Here is a 16,697-nt window from a genome sequence, read left to right on the forward strand (position 1 = left end):
CTGCATAACTCTGGCCCACTGCCTGCTTCTCCAGTCAGAGAGCAACTCAAGTTCCTGGGAACTATAGTCAACTTTCGGAGTCTGGGCTGGGTCCCTGGTTCAAGTGCAAGGTTGGGATGAACAGGAAGCCGCTTGAGCCACCATGGCTGAATTTCTTCAAGGAAGTAGAGCAGAAAGCCTTGGCTTTCCTTAAGCTGTGTGCACCCAAGGTTACAAGTGCCAAACTGTGTGTTCTTCTTGAATTGCAGACTCAAGCAGATGTCCACCCTGTTCAAGGCCCAGACTCTGACTGGACAGGTGCCTGGCTGCCATGGCCGGGTCATCTTTGTCTGAGTTAGAAGGCCGTGTCTGAGCCATCAAAGGGGTCTCAATGGGAGAAGACAGACGTCAATGTGCTTCCTCAACCAGAAAGGTGATTTCAATTTGGCCGGAGCAGCCCAACTAAACAAGCAGAATCCTGTCGACTGAAAGATAGAGCTTCTGGGAGATCACACAGCAGCAAAATGGGGGCCATTATCAGACTTGTCCCAGCCCGAAGGGGCAGGGCCTTTGAAGCCACAGACAGGCTGAACAGAACTTTCCACCTGGGAGATGTTGGGGATGGAAGGTCAGGCTGCACACAGCCCCCACAAAAAAAAAAAAAACTGATCAAAGCCTGCTGCAGAAGGGAGGCGGCATACAGCTGCAACTGGCTCCCCCCACGGGGCCGCCCAGGGCCTTCTGAAGGCAACTGGACTGCTTGTGCAGGGGCCTGTGGGAAAACCCAACACAGATACAGTGTACGCCCCGGAGCACTGCTGGGAGAGGGAAAATAAACCCCTCAGTGGTCCTGAAAAGAAAAGCAGGGAATCAAAGCACAAAATCTGCAAAGACCACCCACCTGATGTGTGCCTACCTTTCGGAAACAAATAACTCCTGGCTTCCAGGGCCTGTTTCTAAAAGAACAAACAGACTGAACACTTGGCCTCAAAGCTTTGTGCACCGGGGGATTTGTGGGATGCAGAGGCCCCTCCTAAGCATCCAAAGCTTGAATTAAAGTGGTGCTTATTCAAGGGCTTCCTTGCATGGGCTCTGCACTTCTCCCTGGGAACCTGAAAGACAAGAACTCTCAGGAAGGGAAGGGGTCCTGTGTGGATATGCTAACTCAGTTCCTCAGACTAGATGGTTGCCTATTTATCTGCTGGGGGACGGACTGGGTGCATTGTCTAGGAATGAGTCCATCTGTGAACAGGCCATACATATACTGGCTGGCTGTAAAGCTCTTTCTTGTCCCTATGGCTCTGTGAGAGTCTACGTAACCCCTGCTCAGACTCACCCTCCTCCTCCTGCCTGAAGCCCCCTTTCTTGGAGCCCGCAGTTTGATCTTTTTCTGAAGTGGATACAACAAAGCAAAGCCACTTTCAAGGGACTTTCTCCTGCTCAAAGGAATATGAGAGCTCTTTGCTTTCTCCCTTTGGGGACTGGGCTTGAAGGGAGGTTGGAATGGGGATATGACCTGGGGCCCCTGGGTTTGCTGCAGGGAGAAATGAGTTGAGTATTTGGGAGAAACTGAGACGAGAACAGCCTAGACTCAACCAAGTGGTGGTATTGTTATCAAAGTGGGTTTGAGGCTAGACAGAGGGCTTCTGGGAAGAGGAGCAGAAGAGGCGTGTCTCCTTACCCCTATTTTTCTGGATCCAGATGGTAAAGAGTGAGCAGCCAGAAATCCACCCACTACTCGCTAAATTTGGTTCTTTATGTCACCTGACCTTGTGAGGTGAGTGAGGGCATCTCCATCTTACAGGTGACAGAACATTTGGGGTTACAAGGCTCTCCAGCAACACACATGGTGCTATAATCTGAGTTCATAAGCATCGGGACTCCAAGGTTCACAACCTATTCTCCTCATTCTAGTTCTGGTTGTCGTGCTTCTTGGGGTTAGGGAGATATTAATAGATGTTCCACAAACAAAATCAAGTGCAATCAATGGGAGTGGCTGAACACACACAGGCCTCTTCCACAGGGTGCAGGAGGTGGGAGGGTTGTCCTTTGCATGGGGTGGGGGTAATCCTTTCAGGTCTATCTAGGTTCTAGAAGGAAATTCTCTGAGGCAGCAAATGAAATTCTGCCCTGAGGTGGAAGGAGGTCTATTTTGAAATGAATACTCAGTAAAATTTATGCAGACCCCCCCCCCAAGGAGAGACAGAGGAGGTGGAGGGACATGAAAGGCAGGGTAGGTAGATAGGAAAATGCCACAGCCTTGCCTTTCATCCAGGAAGTAGAAAGCCTTCAGAGGCTCTAATTACATCTTCATCCCAGCCCTTCTGAAGTGTCTGGGCCACATTAACAATACCCCTTATTTTAGGCATGGATATATTCCAGTACCAAAAGCTCTGGCAACTCTCTCCAAGGCGAGCAGAATCCAGAGCAGGACCTGGAAGCACAGCGTTGTTCTGCAAATCCAGTTGGGTGCTATCTCCAGCATAGGAAACCAACGTCTTCGTTGAGACGTTTCAGGGCAAGGGGTGTCAGAAGACCTAGAAATGAACGTGGGCAGAAGAGAGCGATTAGCTTTGCACTTTGACTGTATAAGTGCCTGTGTGTGTATTCTTTAATGTGGGCGTGCTCCTCTGTGTGCTTCCTTGGGTTTGCTTTGTCACACCAGCGCAGAGGGCCAGGTTGAGTCCCTCATTTTACATAATGCTACACTGGACAGCAAGATCCTCTGCTGATAGAAGCCAGAGGAACCTGGCCGGTGTCCATCATGAAAGTTAAGAGGACTAAGAGCCTGGGATGCTGAGGTTAAGGCTGCTGGATGGAAAAAGGAACCAAAGCACTATTTTGCTAGTTTCTGGTTTGATTTCAATTATGTTATTTCCTGCTGGGAGCTGGGGAAGGAGGGAGGGAAGGGAAGAGGAAGGGAGAATAAGAAAGGAGAAGGAGACGGAGGGAGAAAGACTGACAGATACAGAGAGAGAGAGAAAGAGAAAGAGAGACAGAGAAAGACAGAGAGAAAGAGAGGGAGAGAAAGAGAGAGAGAGGGAAAGAGGGAAAGAGAGGGAGAGAGAGGGAGAGAAAGAGAGAGAGAGGGAAAGAAAGAGACATTGCCAGATAGCACTGGATTCCAGTAGTGGTGGTGTTCCCTAATGGGCATTCAGTTTTGTTTCTCAACCCTCTCTAGAGTTCTATAGTTATTCCCCATTGGTGAGCTGCAGATTCCTTATGGAAGGCCAGGAGGTGGGGTCACACGCCTATGATATAACTCTGTGCTACATCCAACATGAACCGAACCAAGAGAATGCAAAATTTAATCTGATATGAAAGTCTCTAGCAGCCTTTGTCATTGAAGCTCAGTACCCACGAAAGTATCTTCTCTGTAGTCATGGTATTCAAACCAGGTCCAAGGAACCTCAGGGATTCCTTCATCTATAAGGGAAGGATCAGCATGGAGCAAAAGTAGACAGGACTCCCCTACACACACACACACACACACACACACTCACAGAAAAAGATAGATGGACACATAGATATATGGAGACACACAGACAGATATACAGATACACAAATATGCAGACACACACAGACACACACACTCACAGAAAGAGACAGACAGACAGATACACACATATATGGTGACACACAGATACATATATATATATACAGACACACACAAAGAGATACATATATATATATACAGACACACACACACAGATACATATATATACAGACACACACACACACACTTCCTGACTCTACTCTTACCAATCTTGCACACTACAATTTTTTTTTTGGCAAGATTTTCTTTGACCTCTGCTGGAGTGGAAAGTTGGGAGAAATTTACAAGCAGAGGCTATGCAGGGTACACGTACTTCCAGGCAGCCCTTGCCACAGCTCAGCAGTGTGTGCGGAAGAATCTGTCAGCAGCCCGCCCTTGCAGCGTGAGCAAACTGCACTGTGTATGGTACAACACAGCTGTTACCTCTTGTCCAAATCCATACAGCAAGAACTTGGACACATTAGATTCATCAAGACCTGGGGCTTAAATCCTATGTGACTGGAAACAGCCTGCAGAGTTATCTGTGGCTAGTGGTGGTGGTGGGGGGGGCTGGGAGTTCTTCTGGTGGGTAATTTCCCAGGGTGGCAGTGGTCATTCGGAGCCCATTGTTAACTCTTTCAGTTTCTACCCAAACCCATCCTTGTTTGTTTGGCTGGTGCCCACCCACACCCATGCTTTCAGAAGATTGTTTTCTACAAGAAGTCTGGGCCTATAAAAACTAGAACAAAAAGAAGCCATAAAGCATCTGAATCCAGAACTCCTCTAGTTGAATCTCTGTCCTTCCAGCCTAGTCTCAGACAGGCACAATAAAGAAATCCTCCAAACAGCCAGAGTGCTCACTGGCCTATGGAGATGGGGTAGGGGCCCCATGGCTGCCTGTAACCCTGAGCCTATTCACAGCTCCAAAACCATCTTCTTCAAAATCCTTCAAAAACCTTAGACTCAAGGGACGTGCTACAAACCATGTTGACAAACCTTTTCTGTCTTCCTCTGCAAGTGGACACCTGGTAGAGGCCAGTGGAAACCAACTGCAAACAACCCAAGGCCAGTGTCATCTCTGTGGGTTCCAGGTGGGATACAGACCTTGTGTGCACACAGACATGAGAATATAAACATCCCTGACTCGTGTGGGAGTTCCTTTGCATTAGGTGGGGGGAGGGGATTTCCATGTGTCTGAGGAGGAGAGTGTGTGCACACTCGCTTGTGCATGTGCACACACATAATAACAGACATATGGAAACTAAGGGAAGGAAGTTCTGGGGGAAAGGATGTGTTTTCTGGTTAAGGGCAGTTGTCTCTGTGATGGGAGGTGGGAATCAGGGAAATTTTGTGTTTGTGTGTGTGTATACAACACGTATGCCGGTGCCCCTACCCAAGTGCACAGAGAAGACGCTGGAAAAAGTGGTTTGAGAGCCTGTGGATATTCTCAAGGAGAGAAACCTGGCAGCTCCCCATACCACAGGCTAGTACGCACTGCGTGCTCACGAAGCTCATTTCCTGTGCTAATTACCAGCCCTTTGTTTATACAGGACACAAAATGCAGCTGATAGCAGAAACTCCAGGCCTCAGCTAGAGTCCAGGGCTACTCAGCAGGGCAAGAGAGTGTGAAGGGAGGTCCCTGCCTTGTTTCTTTTGAAGGACACATGAAATCAATTTTCAACATGAATCTACAATTCCCACCCATCTGTGCCCTGGTGGGGAAGCTTGTTTTCTGTGGTGGGCTGTGCTGGAGCTCAGGCACTGAGACCCTTCCCCAGCCCCCACCCTTTTTTTTTTTAACAATCATGTCTTCTTCATTGCTCTAGAGCCAAACCTAGTGTCTAGTCTGTGCCCTGTGACAGCTTGTGGCATTCCAGGATGCATTTCTGTGCTTTTGAAAGATGCATTTTATAGGTCTGGCTTGTTTAGAGTTGAAGTTTGTCCACCCAACCCCAGGAAACGTTTATGGGCTTTTTCTCAGTTTCATCCTGGTTTTGCTTTGTTTGGTAGCACAGAAAGGAAGAGCTTGGCCTACATGCCTAGTTCTTTGTGTGTGTGTGTGTGTGTGTGTGTGTGTGTGTGTGTCTGTATGCCTGAGGGAGAAATGCCACAGGGACATTAGGACAGGGCTTTCTGACCACCTCAACGGGGTGAGAAACTGTATTCTGTGAACAAACTCATGGCATGTGACCTCTTCAGGTCTGTCTTGCTGTTGTGCTCATCCAAGCGGTGCCCAGTTCATAGTGCACACATGGTGACCCCTTATTTAACCATGGTGCACTGCATTCTGTGCATGGTCCATAGCAGCATTACCAGTTGTGCACAATGCTCCCACTGTTTTAGCATAGCTCTGGGCCTTGTTAAATCATGGGTCCCAAATGCCTACTTAGGTCTCCAGTTCCGCCTCTGGTCCTCTCAGTCTGGACTAGAGAAAGCAATGGTGACAATCTCCTGGACACTGGGTTCAGTGAAACAGCCTGGAACCAAGTCTAGACAAAATCCCCTTGAAGATTTCACCATGGCTCTTGGCCCTGTCAAAAGTGTAAGTACTAGGGAAGGCTCACAAGGAGGCAGAGATGGAGCTGGTGTTTTATATTCTCCTCATGCTAAAGGCTAAACCCTATATAAGGCTCTGTCTAAGCACAGAGTCCCAAAATGGAGGGACTCAGATACACTAATGGGGTCATTTCTCTGATTCTTCCCTGACCTGCTAGAGAGCATCAGTTGTTTATGGTGATGAGGACTACCTCAGTCCTTCCTTGGATGAGTCCTTCTGTCACTCTCAGGGGAGGACACAGAGTCACTAGTCACACAGAGACCATCAAACAAGAAGACTCTAAAGACTGGAATTCTTTATTGACTGCTTCAACTCTTCTGAACTGATGCCTGAAGTACAAGAAATTTGCAAGGAACCTGGGGACACTGATGGATACAGATAGACAGTGAGGCCTAGAATAATGTCCTTTGTTGGAATATTCAGCTCCTGCAAGCCCAGACCCCAGTAGAGTCAACATCCCATGCAATGTAGCAAGGCACTGTACTGATCTATGGTTTTAGGCCCAGGCATGTGCAGAGTACTATGATGACAGCATGCAGTCCGGGCTGGGCTCTACCCTGCAGAAAACGGGCTCCCTGTGTTTGCCAGTCACACCTTTCTTGGTGTCACATGTCAATTTACCCAACTAAACCTGGAAGGATGCCAACTGATTCTTGCTCTCTTATCCTCAAAGGGGGGAAAAAAGATTCTGAGAGTCTCTGCAGGCCATCTGACATCTGAACTGGAATCTCCTCCCTAGAGGCATTGGTTTCAGGGAAGGGTAAGACCTGCTTTGTCTATCCCAGCACCCCAAATGTGCCTTTGTCTCCATGGCCATCACAGAAACTTCCTGTTTCCTGTGCTCCTGCATCTAGCTTACAGGTGTCTAAGAAACATCCTAGCTCTCTGGGATCCTGATTGTAGGATGACGAACATAGAACCCACAATTCCAAAAGGGGGTTGCCCAATACTCACTCAGCAATGCTCCTTGAGAGAGACCGTTTTCACAAGTGAAACCTGGCTAGTTTCTTTCTCACCCCTAACCCCTGATACCCAGAGCTACTTTTCTTTGCCTTTGAAATGGGCATGCCAGCCCAAGCCCAGCCCCAGCACCAGGTCTTAGTACAGCTAGTGCTAAGAGAGTTTTGTGAGCTGGCTGGTATGATACATCAGGGCTGGGGCACCCCAGTGTCTGCATCACCGTCATCTAACAAGATTGGTGTGTGGCCTGGAGACTAAGTCCTTCCAAGTGCTCTTTCCCACATGAGCACTGTTCAGAGGTTGAAGGGGTGACTACTACACCTCAGAAACTGCTCTTCCCTCTGTGAACAGGAAAGGAGAGTTGTGAGGCCCAGGGTTCGGCATCCTTACCTCGGGTGGCACTGTCTTTTATTGCCATTGGTTAAATGAGCACAGAGATTCTTTCCTGCAGGGTAATGTCTGGAAGGAATCTAGACTCTTGTATGATGTGGGAACTGAAGGAATTCTAAATCTGTCCTTTGTTTGTCCTATAAGCAGAATGCCTGGTCTGTAAGACTTAGCCTAGTTCTGTAACTCAGCAAACGTTTGACTGCAGCAGGGTGGATAGTAAATATTTTCAGCTTTCTGCCACAACTGTTAAAGCAGCCAGAGACAATGCCTTAGAAAATTGGCACTGCTGTGTCCTAACAAAACTTTATTTATAAAGTCAGGTTGGGGGCCTGATTAGACCAGCTGGCCGTGGTTTGCTGATCTCAGCATTAACTTATGGTAGATGCCCAGCAAGAGCTTGGGGAGTTAATTTGTTGGAAGACTGGTGAATAGAAATCCCAGCTCGTCCAGATAGTGGTCTTAATTTTGTTTACATAGGCCCAAGTCCTATGTACCTTCTACAGGGTCAGTGCAACAAGACCCTCCCTGCCTCTCAACTCCCTTCCCCCAGCTTTGAGAACTCACAGGCTCATGCAAACTGGCTGCCTAATGGAGATCAGAGATTTTGTCTCTTCAAGCATGCATTTCCCCTCCCTGTCTCTGCCTCCCCTCCCCCTCCCCACCCAGGGCCTTTCCCCTCCATCCCAACTTTGTGGGACACACAATTTGTAACCTCCTTAAAACCAAAGAATCGAGGTTTCTGATTCATGTAGATTAAAATCAGCTGCAACCTATTAATGGCCCAGAGCCCAAGACAGATTTTAGGAAACAAAAACACTGGACCAAATTAGACTGAACCAGCCCCTGTCTCCAGGGGAGGGAGGTGGAGAGCGAGGCTGGGGGTGGAGGGAGTGGCCATGTGGTTTTAATTAATTTGGATTCTCTTCCTAAAGCTAATTCACCCAACACAAAGCATGTGTAAGTGCCATGGCATCCTCCAGCCTCAGAGCCCTGCTCTCCCCAGTAGAAGAGCCTGGTCCTGTTGAGGAGTTGGGACCAGTTGTGTCTGTAATTAACAGGTTTCAAAGTGGTTATTTTGGAAAAGAGAATTTCAGTGGCGCGTTAAAACCCTTTCGTCAGCCATCAGCTGGTGTCCCAGGCCTTCAGGAAGGCCCTTGCCACTTAAGGCTTGAGAGAGCTTGGAGTCCCCAGAATCCCCTCTGATAACGTGGGGGCTTTCTCCATGGTTTTCATTATCTTATTTGGTTACTGGGATCATAAAAATGTTTCTTTCTTTCTAGAGTGTGCCTAAGATCATTAAAGAGGAAAGTCCAGTGCTGACATCCCATCCGCAGAAACTGAGGCACAGAAATCCTCACTGAAAGTTGGTCTGAAGTCCTGTACCCACAGAGACTCCCCAGCAAGTGTTGTTTCTCTTTTTGGTGATTTCGGGCTGTGAATCATCAATAAAGGTGGAAGAGACCTCTGAATTCTGCTGACATGGTGCTTTGGGGAGGTGAAGGAGGGAGGACGCCAAATTCAGAGGCAGCTTTGAGTCAAATGCTGAAGTGCCCAGGGAAATTATCTAGGCTAGCACACGTATCTAAAGACTCAAGAGGGGTTGCTCCCTGACCCCCACTGCCCAGTGCTGGAGCCCTTACTTGGTGCTCAAAGCCCCAAGTTGAGTTGTGGAGGGGAGGAAAGTGGGCAGCCATTTCTACATGCCATAGAGGTGATTTCTTCTGGCTTCAAACAAAAGACTTCTGCAACCCAGTCATTCCAAAGACTCACCAGAGAAACAGCCATAGGAACATCTATTAAGGTGGCATTATCTGATAAATTGGCACTGGTCTGAACCTACCTCCTACTTTGTTGATGACTGTTCCTCTAGAACCTTCTTTAGTGGAGAATGTAGAAAATACATTTGGGGGCTTTGCTGTTAAATAATGATGCTAAGTCCCATATTGCTGTTAAATAATGATGCTGGCCTCACTCTCAGTAGGATACATGTAAGAGCTAGTCCACAACAAAGCCGTGAAGGTATGCTCGGAGAATCAGAGCTCAAAGCTGGCAGAGGAGGGACCATCCAGTGGGCCTTTTCTAGTATGAATAGTTAAACTGGAGTCCTGCCCGCAGTTCCTGACCCTCCATGCAGCCTTGTCTACCTACATCCTTCCTCATCAGCTCCTTGTTCTCCTTTGGCTGGGCGTTCTCATTTATTTAATATTTACGAACCTCTCTGGTGTTAGATGCTTCTAGACATTGCTAGCCTTGCTACCTTGAAGTTCTTAAAGGTAGAGAAGAAGACAAGTTTCTGTGATGCACATTAAAGAGGAAAAGAGACCCCCTCCACTCCCCAGTCCAGGCTTTAGGGAAGCTTGGCATCTTGGGAAAACATTCGTCTCTGGTTGTGCCTTTCAGGGGAGTGTAGGGTACCATTACTGTAGAGACGGGACGTAGCCGATGCTTCTGTTTGCACTGACCCCCTACTCCAAGCATCCATCATGACAGCACAGCTCAAAGGATTGTAGAAAGTGGTGGAATGCTCTCAATGCAAGTGTGGGTGAGGTTGGATGGGGAGCCGGGACTGCTAAAGTACAACACCCTCCGTCTGCTTCGTATCATCTCCTCCTACGCTCGTCTGTCAAGCCTTTGGTCTTGTTTACCTCCGCATGAATAGTTCCCTGATTATAAATCAGAGGACTTGGCACTGAGTTTTGGATTATCTGTGATCTTTAACTTTCCCAGGGCAGAAGAAATTTAACTAGTGGATCTCTTTGTTCCTCATGATTCAGGATCCAAATCGTGGAAGTGTTGATCTGTATAAAGGAAGCCAAGTCTAACCCTACCTCTGCCTCCACCCCTGCACGCAATGGAGGCAACTGGCCATGCGTGCCTCCATTCGTTTGTTTAATATAACCAGTATCCAGCGAGTAGCTAGCTGTGTGGCAGTAGACTATACTCTAGATGGTGAACAAACAGGGTAAGAAAAAAGGGATACTTTCTTCTTTACCCAGTTTATCACAAGTGACAGATGTAACCAAACAAGCATACCTGGTACCTGCGGTCAACTGATTCCAGGACATCTATCTACAGATATTAAAACCTACATGTGGCATAACAGTGCTCACACTTAAGCTATGCACAGGCTGTCACGTAGGTTGTGTCACCACGACGCTATTTGTAATGCTAAATACCATGCAAGTACACTGCAAATAACTGCTATACCTTACTCCTTACAGAACAAAAACAAGGAAAAGAATCTGTACCTGTCCACTAGGGATGCAGTCGTTTGACTGAATGTTTTCCACCCATGATCTGTTGAAGCCACAGATTTCTGACAACGCATTGGTGATAAGTGCCTTGAGAATGCAACACGGGCTAAGAGACAGAGGTACACATGCACTGTTTTGCACACAGTGGAACTTCAAAGACCTCTCTAAAGAGGTGACCTGTGAGTTGAGACTGAGTGAAGAGAATAAGCCAGAAAGTGAAGGAAGACCATTCCAGTCGGAAGGGAAAGTTCAGTGTGTTTGGGGAACAGCAAGGAAATTGTAACAGAATGGTGAGATGCCAGTGGTACACAGGTCAGAGCAGAGGGCAGGGCCTGGCCATAGAAACGTGACTTTTGATTTGTCCTCAGCATCACGGATCTCCTCAGAGGCCTTAGAGCAGGGCTGATGAAGCAGAGATGAATGCAGGAAGGTCGAGGAAAGACTGAAGGCAATGGCATCTCTGACTTGGCTTCCACGGTTGAATACGGCACATGGCAGTGTCTCAAGTGGAAGCCCTAGAAGATTACATGTTTTCATAGGGTGAGGCTGGGCCTGGGGGCTTCCTTCCAATTGGTGGATTAGTAGTAGGCCCGGAAAAAGGAAAGACTGCTGTTTAGACAGTAGGGGTGGGGACTGGTGAGTCACAGAACCCTCAGCCAAGAGAACCATGACAGGCTCCTGTACAGCATCTCATCCTTCATCTGAGTTGCTTGGTCCCCATCAGGGCCTCTGGCACAAATACCGACCAACCTGTCAGGATCTGGCTTTATTTTTGGCTGATTGCATGCTGTCTCGTCAGCTTCCTTCCTAGGCCTTTTCCCTTTGCACAATGCCAGGCACTTTCCCTGAGAGGAGATAGGGGAAAAGGTGAGGCGTGTCTTTGGAGCTCAGCCAGGCCTGAGATTGGCTTGTCATGTCAATCCACTAGCTTTTAGATCAACTGAGCCACATAGAACTCCACTGGACAGTGCAGTGGCCACTAACCATACGTAACTACGTTTAAATCAAGATGGAATAAAGTGTAAAAATATACCGCTTGGGCTCACACACCATGTGTGAAACACCTAATGTACACTAATGAAACACCACAGGACTGGTGGCTCCTACATTGGACAGTGAAGACACAGAACATATCCTTCAAGATAAGAATTTCTGCTGGACAGTTTTTGCTTCTTTACAAAATATGTAATTCCATGGAAACCAGTTAAAACAAAGTACAGAACGCCGGGTAGTGGTGGCGCACGCCTGAAATCCCAGCACTTGGGAGGCAGAGGCAGGCGGATTTCTGAGTTCAAGGCCAGCCTGGTCTACAGAGTGAGTTCCAGGACAGCCAGGACTACACAGAGAAACCCTGTCTCAAAAAAAAACAAAAACAAAAACAAAACAAACAAAAAAAAACCTAAACAAAACAAAACAAAACAAAAAAAAGGTCTGTGACTTGGGGGCTGGAGAGATGGCTCAGTGGTTAAGAGCACTGACTGCACTTCCAGAGGTTCTGAGTTCAAATCCCAGCAACCACATGGTGGCTCACAACCATCTGTAATGAGATCTGATGCCCTCTTCTGGTGTGTCTGAACACAGCTACAGTGTACTCATATATAAAAAATAAATAAATCTTTAAAAAAAAAAAAAGAAGCAGAAAAAAAAAAAGTACAGAGTACATGCCTAGCTCATGGATGGTACCAGGTATAGCCTCTGAGGAGGTTGTGACCCTCCATATATAACCCTGTTGCTGGCTAGCCATGGGGCAAGTCCCTCATCTTCCTGTCCCTCCCTCTGTGTTCTGACGTGTGAAATGGGAATATGAGGTACTCTGAGTACATTCCCCACGCTATAGCACAATCCTTTTTCTTAGTCATCCCAGACTCTTGAGAACTGCTCTGTCAACCCTCTGCTGACTGACCTAAGCCAGAATTTGGCAGCGCTGGCCCTGCTTTATTTAGTAGAAAGGTTAACACATTGTGGTTCGTTCAATGAAGGAGTCTGAAGATGCTAGTCATTGCAAAGGGCTTGAGTGTGGTTAGTGGTATGAAGTTCTAATGGCACAATGGACAGTTCTAATCAAGAAAATATATGCCTTTTGATGGAAGTCGTGGTGTACAGGCCTCTAATCCAAATTACCCAGGAAGCTGAGGCAGGAGGATTGAAAGTTTAAGACCCGTTAAAGCAACTTAGTCAGACCTTGAAACAAAAAAAAAAAAACACAAGGCTCCAGGTCAGCTCAGTAGAGCAGTTGCCTAGTATATACAAGGTCCTAGGGTTGAGTCTCAGCACTGCAAAGACAATAAAATCATTTGGCTCAGGCCAGGTGTTCGTTTCTCACAACACTCTGAAAGAAGTTAGGGCTGTGGATATGGCTCAGGTGGTAAGATGCTTGCTGCACTTGCAGGCGGACCTGAGTTTGACTCCCAGAAACCAGGTAAAAATGCCAGGCGTGGTGTGTGTCAGCTAAGGAGAGATGAGAACAAGCAGATCCTGGGTTTTGCGGCTGGCTAGCCAAAGTAGGATTACTTTGTGAGTTCCAGACCAATGAGAGAGACCCTATCTAAAAAACCAAGGTAGATTCACATCTGAGAAATGACACCTGAGGATAACCTTTGGCCATAAAATGTGCACACACACACACCCCAAAAACAAAAGCCCCAAATTCCCAAAGTCCCATCTTGTGTGTCCTTCTGGGGAGCACCATTCTAGGAGACTCTCAAGCAGCCCCTCCCGTGTCTGTGCGGGTCAGGCTCCCCTTTCTCATTGTGGGTTTTTGTTGTTCGAGCTCTATCAAGACAGGCATTTGGAGGGTAGAAGTTGGGCTTTGCCTGGGGCTGGAAGGAAGTCATTTGTGGAGCAGGATAATGTGTGGCTTAAGAGCTGGGGCTGAAATTCTCTCCACCTGCTTCGAGCATTTCAGGAGAGATTTGTTTTCAACTCCCAATTACCTTCCAGAATCGAGTTCCTATCTCCACTGCCTGTTTGCTTTCATTTCCGATAAGGACAGGGAAAGGAACAGGAGGCCCAAGACTAACATTCTCACACTCCCTGAAACAAAAATTTCACACAGTGAATGACTTGCTTTGGTTTTCCAAGAAGCAAACAGTCTCCGCCCTGGGGAGGCGTGGCTGGATCTGCAGAGGCAAAGGCAGCTGGGGTCTCTCAGAAAGCCCAGGCGAACAACCAAACTCACCCCGTCTAATGAAACTTTCAAAATCTCCCCTTTCAAACTAGGGCTTTCTCAAGTAATACAACTCCGGGCTTCTAGCTGTTCAGATCAAAACCGTGGAGCCATCCTCGAAATCTGTCCTTTCCACTCACGCCCACTTCCAAGCTGCCGTTAAGTCCAGTTGGCTCCATTGTCAAAACAAAGCCGGAATCCAACCAGTCCTCCCAGTCTCTGCCACGTCCTGGTCTCAGCCACCTGCATCTCTTCCCCAACTGACTGCTACAGAAACTTCCTAACACCCTCCCAACCCTCCCAGTTGCTCTAAAATGTATTTTCAGCTTAACAGACTACTTCCGGTGTCTCTCAAACCCACCCACACAGACTCAGAAAGCTCCCATTGCATTCAGAGTAAAAGCCACTACCTCAGCCACCAAGACGCAAAATCATTTGCCTCTGTCAATACTCAGACCCCTCCTCCTTCTGCCTCAGGCATCCCACTCTTTGCCCATTAGTGACCCAACTCTTGGAGACCATGACTGTCCGAGGAGCCTGACCTGAGAAGGAGTAAATGATGCCATCCCCACTATTGCCATGCAACAAAGCAGCAGCAGCAGTAGCAGCAACAAGACAGTAGGGTAGGACAAGAATTAAAACTCCCAAGGGGAGATCCAGGTAGCTCACTCTGATCACTCAGTGCTTAGTACTCTGCATGCATGGTGGCTGCAGAAATTTCAGTTTGAATCAATCCTGGCACTGAGGGAACAATGGCAGAGTAAGGGAATTTGCCTTCTTTGGGGCTGGAGAGATTCCTCAGCAGTTACGAACACATTACTGCCAATACGAAGGATCTGGCTTCAGTTTATAGTAGCCACATCTGGTGGCTCACAACTACCTGTAACTCAATTTCCAGGGGTTCTGATGCCCTCTTCTGGCCTCAGTAGGTACCTGCACACATATGGTACACATAAAATTCACACGAGGACACACATATACATAAACTTAAAAAAATAAAAATTTGGAGACTCACAAAGGTGTCTTCGATAGCATGCTGTTGAGTCAGACATTAAGGAAATTTGCAACACACACACACACACACACAATTTTGTCACTCTTCTCCCCAAGTTTTGTTTTGTTTTCAAAAGTGTAAGCAGTTGTTTTTACAATGAAAGGTTATTTTTAATTCAAAAGAAGCAGGGCCCAAGCTGAGTGGCCTAGCTCGTGCAGGGAGAGTGAATGAGAAGTTTTGCCTAAACGATGGCATCGTTATCAACAATGGGAGATTAATAAAGAAGTAGGGAAATAGCAAAGATTTTAAAGATGCAGGCCGGTTTCTTCAGAAGAGCACTCTCAAACAATTGCATTGTGCTCTTGAGTTTTATTGAAGATTCCAAAGAGTCTTTGTTTATGTAGATTGTATCTATTGGTAAATCCTGGAGTGACAGTCTCCTGAGTCTCATCAACTAGAACTCATGCTAGTGTATGCTTGCCCAGGGCCAGCCCTTGTCACAAGAAAACAGTAACTTCAGAGGGAGGGTCATAAAAGGGCCCACAGGTCCCTAACTGGTCTCTTCTGTCACTCTGAAGAAGACCAGTCACTTGTGATTTGGGTCCACTGGAAATACTCATGGAGAAAAAGCAGGACCTGCCTCCCACCAACAGCCAGCCACTGTCCCAGGCTGCAGAGAGTTAGCCATTTCAGGACACATGTGCAGCATTCAAATAGCTCCAACCTCGAGAGACCCTGACCCACCCAGGGCACACCTGAGTCTCAGAAACCAAGTGAAACAACCAAGGAGTCATGTCGCTTTACTCTAACGGGCTGAGGGTGCCTCATTCTGCAGCAATAAATAATTAAATGGTTTTTATTACATTATGAATTAAAACAGAAAACAATGTCAATGAGTTATTATATTGAAATAAACTATATTTATTCATTTAGATGGGTAAATTTTAATATTTAGTCATTTGTTAGCATTAATTCATTTAAAAATTTAAATAAACCTTTCATTATAAAAACAACTGCTTACCAAAACAAAACAAAGCGTGGTGAGAAGGGTGACGGCAGTGTATGGGTTTTTTGCAAATCTCTTTAATGTCTGGCTTAATAGAAAACAGCTGGGTCTGAGTATCTACTTCTGCAGTCAATCAGTGGTCCTGATGCTGTTTTGTTTGCAGCATGTGAAGGAAGCACAGCCTCTCTCCACAGACACATTGTTGGAAAACAGAGGAATACTTTAATGGCCTTTTCTGATAATTACAGATCTTCTCTGACGTGATTCTGTAGTCAACTAATAGCAGTTTACTGAAGGTTATTTGCCACGTGGAATGTGAAACCAAATCAGTGAACTCTGTGTTCTTGAGTACATTAAAATCACTAGGTCCGGCTTGTACTTGGACTAGGTCTTTGGGGGTGTGCATGGCAATGCTATGCATGGGTCATTCGGAAAACATTGTTTCATTAAACTGTGCAGAGCTTCGAGTTTGATAGATTCAGTGATGAAAACGAAAACTTTGAGTTTCTTAAGAGCACCATTGATTTAATCAGAAACATCTGTAAGAGTGGAGGAGGTGTCAAGATCACGGTGGCAGACGTTTTCAAAACTTCTAAGTTTTACTCAAAGCCTCTATTTTGGCCACCCGATATTGTCAGTTATCTTTGTATGGCAATCTCATGTTGGTTTGTTTGTTTGCTTGGTTTTGTTTTTCAGAAAATGCCCGCCATATCACCTTCTCTGAATACCCATGCTCATCTGGACTTTTGCATTCTGTGAAAGTGGCTCTCTCCATTCACAACAGCCCCAGGTACTTCTCAAGACAAGCAGCTCACAGGGAGGTGTGCTAGCAGGGCCCCATGTGCTCACAGGGAGG

General features: G+C 46.9%; 1 long non-coding RNA gene across 1 annotated transcript in view; it reads right to left on the reverse strand.

The window, feature by feature from the left end:
* Positions 1 to 2,321: 2,321 nt before the first annotated feature.
* The window catches only part of LOC114608128, a 23,644-nt gene continuing 9,268 nt past the window's right edge, over positions 2,322 to 16,697 (reverse strand). Inside the window, exon 3 of the long non-coding RNA XR_003709306.1 lies at positions 2,322 to 2,516. This is a non-coding gene — a long non-coding RNA (uncharacterized LOC114608128). The remainder of the gene's footprint in view (positions 2,517 to 16,697) is intronic.

This window comes from Grammomys surdaster, unplaced genomic scaffold (assembly GCF_004785775.1).
Source record: "Grammomys surdaster isolate TR1022 unplaced genomic scaffold, NIH_TR_1.0 127, whole genome shotgun sequence".
Taxonomy (NCBI): domain Eukaryota; kingdom Metazoa; phylum Chordata; class Mammalia; order Rodentia; family Muridae; genus Grammomys; species Grammomys surdaster.